The sequence below is a fragment of the Sorex fumeus genome, unplaced genomic scaffold (assembly GCF_029834395.1).
Source record: "Sorex fumeus unplaced genomic scaffold, SorFum_2.1 ptg000047l, whole genome shotgun sequence".
NCBI lineage: Eukaryota > Metazoa > Chordata > Mammalia > Eulipotyphla > Soricidae > Sorex > Sorex fumeus.
Genome location: NW_026606104.1, coordinates 6,108,310 through 6,118,403, shown reverse-complemented (window position 1 = coordinate 6,118,403; position 10,094 = coordinate 6,108,310).

Sequence of the window (10,094 nt, the reverse complement as noted above, 5' to 3'; positions counted from 1 at the left end):
TGATCCTTGGAATGTGTACATGAGAAAGGGACTCGGGAGGTTAGAGCAGGTAGGTGAGTTAGTAGGTGACCTGACTTGAGTTCGTCTCACTGTTTGGGACAATTGTCCTCCCTGTCATTTTGATTCAGATGCCACAAGTGACTGGTTTTTCCCTGGATATGGGATGAGGGGAGCCCCTTGTATCTCAGGCCTTGACCAGGCTGCCTTTAGTTGGTTGTGTTTTTGTCAGTTTCTCTAGCACCTCAACTTACCTCGAATCAGAAAGCTAGTCCGGGCAGGTGGAAGAGGGAATCTCTGCTTGGCATTGCCTGATCTAACCAGGGAGGCTGGCTGGCCGGCCCCCCTCCCTCTGTCCACAAGAGGGGAGCTGGCAAGTATCGTATGAACTCAGGAATAGAAACAAGAGGCCTTTAAAATGAGAGGGAGCAAAATCCATGATGCATACTTGTAAGCCCCTAGAACCCAAGTGCCAGAATTCATTCCTAGATGCTGCTTCTGTCTGAACAAAATCACTGCTTTTACACTTGAAGAAAACACACTCAAAAACTGTTGAACTCCAGAAAGCAATGTTTTGGGCTTTAGGATATTGGGGCCAGGGATGTGGCTCAGCAGTGATTCACATGCCTTGCATGCATAAGACCTGAGTACAATCCCCAGCACCACAAGGGGGGGGGGGGGGGGGAGTTCAGTGTGTAGCTATTTCCTCTGGTTGCCATTCCACCAGTATAAATTGTTGGCTGATTTGCACTGCACCCCAGGACTGTAGTTCAGGGGTGGTCCTTAGGAAGAGGGGTACTTGGACTTGCTTGGTACATGGGCCTGGGGGTAATAAGGCCATTTCTCAGATGTAGGAGGTAGTATCCCCCCAACTCTTTCATGACAGTACTTGTCACCTGCCTAGGACAGACTCAGACCTGCAAACATCTTGTCATTCTTCAACAGCAGATGAGGAAAGGGGATGAAACTAGATTTATTCTCTTCCCTGGTTTTTCCAATTTTGCTATGCCAAATGTATAAAACTTTGCAAACAGAAGTTTCGTTAGCCAAGAGCTTGTTCATCATAGGTTGCTTCTTTGACTATCGGAAAATAGTTGGGGGGCGGGGGGAGGAACTTTTTAGGGATTCCGGCCTTACTGAGTCTTGTTTTTAGTAGAATTGCTAGAAATGAAATATAAACAATTCATCAAGTCCCTTCAAGCTGCACTGCATTAACCCAGTATAGGGTTGTTCCCTAGTCTCCCATGGGCCAAGAAAACTTCTAAAGCATTAAATACACATAAACCCCAAGCAGATAGTGACTGTTCTTTGTATTTATTTATTCCATAATTATGTTTGTCCTTTTGGTTATGTCAACAGTGGAACACAATATTTTAATTTTGTTTGAAAGAATTTTAAACCAGTCTTTGAAGAATTGTTTCCTTTTTCTATTTTGGGGGAGGGGGGGCAGTGGGACAAAGTCATGAGGTTAATTTGTCTTGAAATATATAGGTATTCTTTGAGTTACAAAATTGTGAGGCAGGGATTTGTGACTGAGGCATTCACAAGTGAAAGATGACTTCACTAGTTACTTGCTTAAGCAAATTGTGTGTATATGTACATAAAATGTAAGTACTCTGAACTCCATTGTGCAGTGCCTTTTAGATGTTCCGCTTTCTATAAAGTCTTCAATTTTTTGCATATATATTATATATATGATGTAATGTTATAGAAATATATGTATAATATACATATTTTTTCCAGGGGTATCTGATAGCTCTGTATTTTGTTATGGAAGTTGAAAGAAAAAAGTATTTTACCTCAAAAATTAAAGTTAAATAAAAAAAACTTTTAAGTAATGTGCTGGTGTTGGTTTGGCTGTGAGTATGCTGAGGCAAGGCTCGCCTTCAGGTGACGCAGTCCCTTAAGATGCTAGAGCTAGCTGGAGTGACCAAGGACACAAGCCAGCGAAAATTGCCCCTCGAGATGGGAGGATTCTTTTGAAGGTTTTTTTGTTTTGTTTGGGCGCCACACATGGCTTTGCACTCAGGAATCACATCTGGCAGTGCTCAGAGAACCATATGGGATGTCGGGAATCAAACCCAGGTCAGCTCTGTGCAAGGCAAGCACCCTCCCCCCCTGTACTCTCTCCAGCCCTGAGACTGGAGGGTTCTTTAAGAGCACATAAAGCCAGACCACAAATGACCACACTTTGGTTCTGTTTGGATGAAAGGTCCAGAATCTTGGATGGGGAGTGGTTACCAAGAACAGCAGAAAGTGACAGGGCCTCATTTTCTCTGGGAATTCATGAAAATGTTCTGGACTAGATAGTAGTGATAGTTGTACTAGAAAAAAAGAATTCTCAAAGGGTGAATTTTATAGTACGAACAGTATCCATAAAGGTCCGGCTGTTTGGGGGCTGGAATGGTAGTGCAGCAGGTAGGACATTTGCCTTGCACATGGCCAACCCAGGTTCAATCTCCAGCATTCCATACAGTCCTCCGAGCCTGACAAGAGTGATCCATGGACTCAAGCCATGAATAACCCCTGAGCACCACTAGGTGTGACCCCAAAACAAAAGATGTTCTGTTTTTTTTTTGTTGTTGTTTTGCTTTTTGGGTCACACCCGGCAATGCTCAGGGGTGACTCCTGGCTCTGCACTCAGAATTACTCCTGGTGGTGCTCAGGGGACCATATGGGATGCTGGGATTCGAACCCAGGTTGGCCGCGTGCAAGGCAATGCCCTACCCGCTGTGCTATCACTCCAGCCCCAAGATATTCTGTTTTTAAGGAATGTCAAGTTAGTACTAGGGAAAACTGGTATTTTCCAGTAGAGGACAAGAATCCAGGGTGGGATGGCTCGGGGCTAGAAACTCCTGAGGTGTTATAATGAGTTTGATGCCTGCTGCCCTCTACGGGCACTGAGTCTGTGGCAGCTGTGCTTTCTGCGCTCCCTGTGCCCCAGCAGGGCTCTCCGGCATAGGAGAGCACAGTCCTAGGAGTGTGGCTAGCGGCAAGCCCCACAGTCATGTGTGATGCCTCCATCAGAGCGACAAAAGGAAGGGAAATAACCACGTAGAGATCTCTTAAGATCTCAACAGGGTTACTGCAACCAAGGTGGGTCCTTGTACCCCTGAACAGTCAGCAAAGGCCAAGTGAAGGCTGAATCAGTTCCTGTTCAGCTTGACTTCTGTTGAAGGGTCCTGTGAGTTCAGGGCAGCTGACCATGAGGCACTGGACTGGAGAGGCCAACTCGAAAGGTTATGCAGAATCTTTGAGGAGAGGTCTCAGGGACTTAATATTCTGGGGCTGTGGCGATAGCACAGTGGGTAGGGCTTTTGCCTTCCACGTGGCCAACCCAGATTTGATTCCCAGCATCTCATATGGTCCCCCAAGCACCGCCAGGAGTAATTCTTGAGTGCATGAGCCAGGAGTAACCCCTGAGCATGACCAGGTGTGACCCAAAAAGGGGAAAAAAAAAAAAAAATATATATATATATATATATACACATTCTACTCTGCAGGCAATGGCTATCCCCATTTTGTTCAAGGAGAATTTGGGCTGTACCAGTAAGCACGAAGGCTGTAGCCCTGAGAAACTCAGCAGCTTGTCCAGTGACTCTTGGCTCAAGAAGCTAACCATTTATTCATTTAGGCTAACAACTATTCATTTATGAAATGTTCATCCAAGAAGGGACAGGGCTAGCTGATTCCCTTCCTCCTGCTGCAGTGCTGCAAAGGTAAAGTGAGACTTGTTCGAGACTGTTTGGTTTTGGGGCCACTGGCCATGCTCAGGGATTACTTCTGGCTCCACACTCAGGGAAAACTCCTTGTGGGACTCAGGAGACCATTTGGGGTGCTGGGCATCGAACCCAGGTAGGCCACATTCAAGGCAAATGTCCTATCTGCTGTACTGTCTCCCCTGACCTTGAGATGGTTTGAAGAGCAGAGCAGTTCAGACTTCTGGTCCTGCCACCGTGTGTTGTCTGCAATCACATAGCATTTACCTTCTGAGCAAAGAGGAGTGGTAGGCAGGGATGAGGGAAGAGATGGGGTCTGGGGAGCCGGGAGGATGGGGGATAAGGGTGTCTGAGTGAGGTGTAATACCTTCAGTGGCTCCTTATTGTCTCCCTGTTAGTCTTTAGTTGAGCTTAGAAGGTTTTACAGGGCTGGAAACATAGTTCACTAGGTTGGAGCATAAATTTTGCATGCAGGAAGCCCAGGTTCCATCCCCAGCACTGCATATGGTTTTAGCAATCCATGAACACTGACAGGTGAGGCCCTATAACAAAGCATTTAAAAAAAAAAAAAAAAAGGAAGCCGGAGAGATAGTATAGCAGGTAGGGCACTTGCATGCAAGGCCTCTGACCTGGCTTCAATCCATGGCACCTCGTAGGTCCCCCAAGCCCCACCAACAGTAATCCCTGAGCACAGAGCCAAGAGCAAGTCCTGAGCACCACTGGGTGTGGCCCAGAATCTTAAAAAAAAAAATGTAGGGACCAAAGAGATAGGAGATATAGTACAGCGGGTAGCGTACTTGACTTGCACATGGCCGACCCGGGTTCTGCCCCAGCATACTACATATGGTTCCCTGAGCCCCACCAGGAGTGATCTCTGAGTGCAGTCAGGAGTAAACCCTGAGCACTGCCTCCTGGGGCCCAGGAGAACCTCCCTGTGCCTCTGCTTTCCTCCCTGGGATTGTGAAGCTTCAGTGAGATGCATAAAACATTTAGGACTCCAGATCATCTTGATATACAGGAGTTCGCCTCTTCCTCCCCATGGGCCTTTGTACCTTCAGAGCACTCTTGCTGATTCCCCTCAAGAGCCCAGGGGAGACTCTGGCTTTTCGTGATGAGGAAAGTGAGGCTGAGAGAGTTCTCTGCCCTGGGCATTCGGGCCAGCAACCAGACACCACTGGTGCCCTCCCACCCCTTCACTCATGGCTATGGCTGTTTAGGGCAGTGGAGACACTTTTCCAGCCTCTGAGGAATGAACTTCAGAATCCCTGGCCCATGGAGGGGGTGTGGAGAGGATCCCAGTGAGTGCCAGGCAAGCCAGCCCTGAGGGCAACTTCAGAGCAGGGAAGAGCACTTAATCCCATGGCAAGGGTTCTAGAGTTGGAGTTGGGAATGGAGGAGGAGAGACAGAGATGAGTAGTCACAGTCCCTCACCATCCTACCCACCTCCCCCCTCCTACACACACATACAACCCAGAATAGACAAGAGCCAGGCCAGGCAAGAAGGACAGGGAGTGGCTGACACCCTACTAGAGTCTGGAGATCTGGTCTAGCACACAGAGGGCAGCTCAGGGGAACCAAGATTTGGATATGAACATCTGGGGCCCAGAACCAGCAGGAAGTTCTCCCCACCCCACCCCACCCCACCACACCCCTGTAGGCTGTGCTACCCTCACTCCCACTTCAGTCCAAAGACAGAACCTTGAGACAGCCCACGGCACACAGCCAACCTAGATTTGATCCTCAACACCACACAGGGTTCCCCAAGTTCCACCAGCAGTGATCCCTGAATACTGAGCCAGGAGTAAGCCCTGAGCACCACCAGGTATGCTCCCCCCCACACCCAGTTTTTTAAATCTATATAATTTTTGTTTATTTTTGGTCGTTGGGCCACATTCAGTGGTGCGCAGGGCTTTCTCCTGGCTCTGTGCTCAGGCATCACTCCTGATGGTGCTCAGAGGACTATTTGTGGGGACCTGAGATGGAACCCATCTTCCAGTATGTAGGTGTCACACCCACCAACTGCCCCCGGCGCCATGTAATCCCATCAATGGCCAAGACCCAGAGACTATAAAACCCAGCTCCTGGAAGAGAACAGCGCAGAGTTTCCTGCCTCCATGCCTGGTTGTCCTCACCGGAGCCCCTTGGAGGAGGGCAAGTTGAGTTTCCCTCCCCGCCCCCAACAGAGCCCCAGCAGCTGAAGACCTCCAGTTCCAGCCACAGCCATGCTTAAGACCACCCTCCACATGTTCAGATGAGCCTCACACATGAAGGAACTGGCAGAGGAACCCAGGTGTATGGGACCAGGGGCTTAGATCTCCAAGCCTGCTCGGATTGAGACTGGGCCTCCTCCACCCAAATCCCCCATCTTCCAGTATGTAGGCGTTACACCCACCAACTGCCCCCAGCACCCGTGTAATCCCATCAACAGCCAAAACCCAGAGATTATAAAACCCAGCTCCCGGAAGAGAATGCAGCCACGTGACATCTTATCATCTAGTTCTTACTCTGGAGAACCTGGCAGGCTATTGAAAGTATCCTGCCCGCACGGCAGAGTCTGGCAAACTCCCCATGGTGTATTCAACATGCCAAAAATCAGTAACAGGAGGCTGGAGCGATAGCACAGTGGGTAGGGCATTTGCCTTGCACTTGGCCAATCCGGATTTGATTCCCAGTATCCCATATGGTCCCCTGAGCACCGCCAGGAGTAATTCCCAATTGCAGAGCCAGGAGTAACCCCTGTGCATCGCTAGATGTGACCCAAAAAGGAAAAAAATAAAAGAAAGAAACAAAAAACAGTAACAATGATGGGTCTCATTCTCCTGACCCTTGAAAGAGCCTCGAATGTGGCACTTTCTAAAATCTCAGGGCTAGGATGAAGGAGACGTTACTGATGCCTGCTCAAGGAAATTGATTAACAACAGGATGACAATGATACAGTGAGATGGAACCAGGGTCAACTGCATGCAAGGCAAGAGCCTTAACCCCTGTACTGTCTCTCCGGTTCACCATCCATATATTCTTGCCACTAAACATGCTTTCGCCTACTTGGTTCACACATTGCACCACCAAATGCCTTTACTCGTGCTAGACTGGCCTCCACAGGTTGCCCCTTCATCTGGGCATAGAGGTCAAGTGGGGAATGAAGCCAGAGACTCTGTGAGCATTTTCTCAGCCCCTTCCTGACCTCCTCGCCCCCCAGCCCTGATGGGAAAGGAAAGCAGTGCGGAGAGGCCACTGAAGAGGCAACTTCACAAACAGGGCTTCTGGGTGATCCAGGCACTGTATGCAACCACTCCTGCTTCCTGAGTGTCCAGTGAGATCTCATAGTCCAGTGAATGTGAAGTGATCCCTGAATACAAAGCCAGGAGTAAGCCCTGAGCACTGTCAGGTGTGACCCTCAAACCCAAAAGCAAAACACCTAGTTCCTATCCTTCACTCCTAGCTGATGGGGGCTGTTGGGGCCTGTCCCCTACACCTCTCTGCAGCGCACAGGTAGGAGCAGCTGCAGGGGCTAGGAATTGGAGAAAGAGAGTCAGGGGGGCAGGTGATGGTATGACCCCAGAAGGACATCGGGGAAGAGGAGTCAGGGAAGGGGAGTCGGGTTGGAGGGGAGTCGCGATGGGGGACAGCTGCGCACAGACCACAGACTCGGGGCTGGAAAGGACAGAATCAGGGATGGCGCGGTCCAGAGGCAGAGATGAATCCTAAGGGGTGGGGAGCTGGAGCAACTGGGGTGGAGGCAGCAGGAGTGGGCAGGGGTGTGGGGCGACAGGAGGGAGGGCCCGCCTGCCCCCAGCCTCCTGCCCAGAGTATTGATCTGCTAGATTACTCAATTTCACCCGTATTGATCAGGTAATTGCTTTATCTCGGGTCTCATTTGAGCTCTGCATTCTCTCCTGGCTTCTCCTTCTCTCTCTCTCCCTCTTGTTTTTTCCTATCAGCCTGACACCAGGCTCCTTAACACAGACTGTCTCTATACAGAGAAGGGTTTGGTTAGCCTGCCTGGTTGGGGTGTTGGGCGGAGAGAGGGGGCTAGAGTGAATCCCTCTCATCCTTTCCGGCTGGACTGGGGTGATGGCTCCTAGGACTGGTGCACACTGGTAAGCAGAGCCCAGGTTAGACCCACAGAATCGCCAGGTCCCTGAGCGGGTGGGGGTGACCTTGGCAGGTGATGGGGAGCCAGGACCAAGCAGGGCATCTCAGTCCCTCAGGCAGGGATTGCCAACGGTGCCCCTGGGCCCCTGAGCATTGCTGGGGAGGCTTTGAAAATCAGCAACTAGGCCTGAGAGACGGAACAGCGGTGTGGTCTTGCACGCAGCCAGCCTGGGTTCAATCCCTAGCACCCCATTGGGTCCCGGGAGCCCCACCGGTAGTGACCCCTGAGCATAGGACCAGAATAACCCCTGAGAACAGCCGAATGTGACCCAAAACCTAAACAGCTTGGGGCCAGAGAGATAGTGCAGTGACTAAGTGCTTGGCTTCACGCAGCAGCTGAGGTTTGACAGCCGGCCCCCTATATGGTCCCCTGAGCCCTGTCAGAAGTAATCCCTGAGCACAGAGCCAGGAATAAGCCCTGAGCACTGCCAGTCGTGGCCCAAGAACTAGAAAAACAACAACAACACCCCAGCCACCACAAAAATCAGCAAATAGTGCTAGGAGACTAGAAGGCAGGTCCTAGGCCCGCTCCTTGAACCCCTTCACACACCCATAACCAGGCCCTCGGGTCTCTTCCCTCCTGCTGCTTGCAGCCCCTTTAATGGGGTCCTCAGCCCTGCCCTCTCTGAAACGCTGTGCCTGGGCCTCACGCCCCCCATTCCCTGTGGCCTGAGCGCAGGGCCAGTCACCCCCAGTCTCGACCTGCAGTACAGCAGTGAGAGAAGGCACAGAAAGACTGAGGGAGGAAGAAGATCCCCTTCCAGGGACCCCTAGAAGATATAGTCCCTAAGGCCGCGCCCAGTCTGAACAGTGAGAGCCGCTGGCTTCCTGCAGCCCCTCGTCTGGGCTAGATGCCTCCCTTTTCTCACTCCCCTCCCCAGGACCCTGGTCCTAAAGCAGCCCAGAGTGGCTGGCGGATCCCAGGGGCAGCTGACAAAGAACTGCTTCTAGCCCAGGGTCAGGCACCTGGGGACCTGGGTCTCTCCAACATGCCCCTCCTTCTGGCCCACACCTGGGGCATTCTTGCTGATTCACCACAGCACATGCAAACGCTGTGAACCCTGAGGTGCTTGGCCATCTTGGCTGAGGAGCATGAGGGTTGACCCCTGAGCACAGCTTGGGAGGCCCTCAAAAATAAAAATAAGGGGGCTGGAGCGATAGCACAGCGGGTAGGGCATTTGTCTTGCACTCGGCCGACCCGGGTTCGATTCCTAGCATCCCATATGGTCCCCGGAGCACTGCCAGGGGTAATTCCTGAGTGCAGAGCCAGGAGTAACCCCTGTGCATCGCTGGGTATGACCCAATAAATAAATAAATAAATAAAAATTAAAAAACAGACATGAGCACAGTGTGTAGGGCACTGGCAACTCAGGGATCCATCCTGGGCATCCCATATGGTCCCCTGAACTCCACCAGGAATGGATTCCTGACACAGAGCCAGGAGTCAACTCTGAGCTCTACTGGTGTCACCCAAAAACAAACAAAAAGAAAAAAGGGAAAGAGACAAATGGTCTTGATTCCAAAGGCTCTTCAATTTTGGTTGTAAGTTGGGGGTCATGAGCCCCTCAGACCCCTCTCTGGAGCTGAAGGCCAATGGCAGGACCCCTGGGGAAGCTCTGGGCTGGCAGCGGACAGCAGGGACAGCTCAGGGCTGTGGGAGCCAGACTTGGTCTGACCTTGTGCAGGATGGGCTGGGGGTCAGGACTCACCCGCAGCCATGGGGGCAGGAGGAGGAGGGAGTGCAACGGTGGGGCTGAGTGAGATGAGAGTGGGACCAGTCAGAAAACTCGAGGGACCCTATCCTCCAACCCAAGGAAGGGTGGTTCGCACATTCCAGCAATGCTGAGCCATGGATTTCCTCAGCCCCTTTTCTCAGGACAAAGTGTACAGGACGCTGAGGGGGAGTCCTTGTGCGAGGTTCAAAGCCCCTCCTTGGAGTGCAAGCTTCTAGAATATTCTACAGCAGCTCTCCCTCCCAGTGTCTCCAAGTCTCTGATCTTGCCTCTGCCCCTAGGGTCACGCAGGCCCCTCTGTTTGCCCTGAAGAAAGGGGCCCCCAGCAGAGATGGCAGGACCCCACCTCAGAGCCACACCCATGGGGAGTCTGAGAGAGCCAGGTGGAGCTGTAGGCACATGTAGGGCATGTCTCCCCGTGAGCAGAACCCACCCCATCTCCTCTGGAGCCTTCTGAAGGGGTTTCCAGACCAGAAAACAAGCCCCCCTG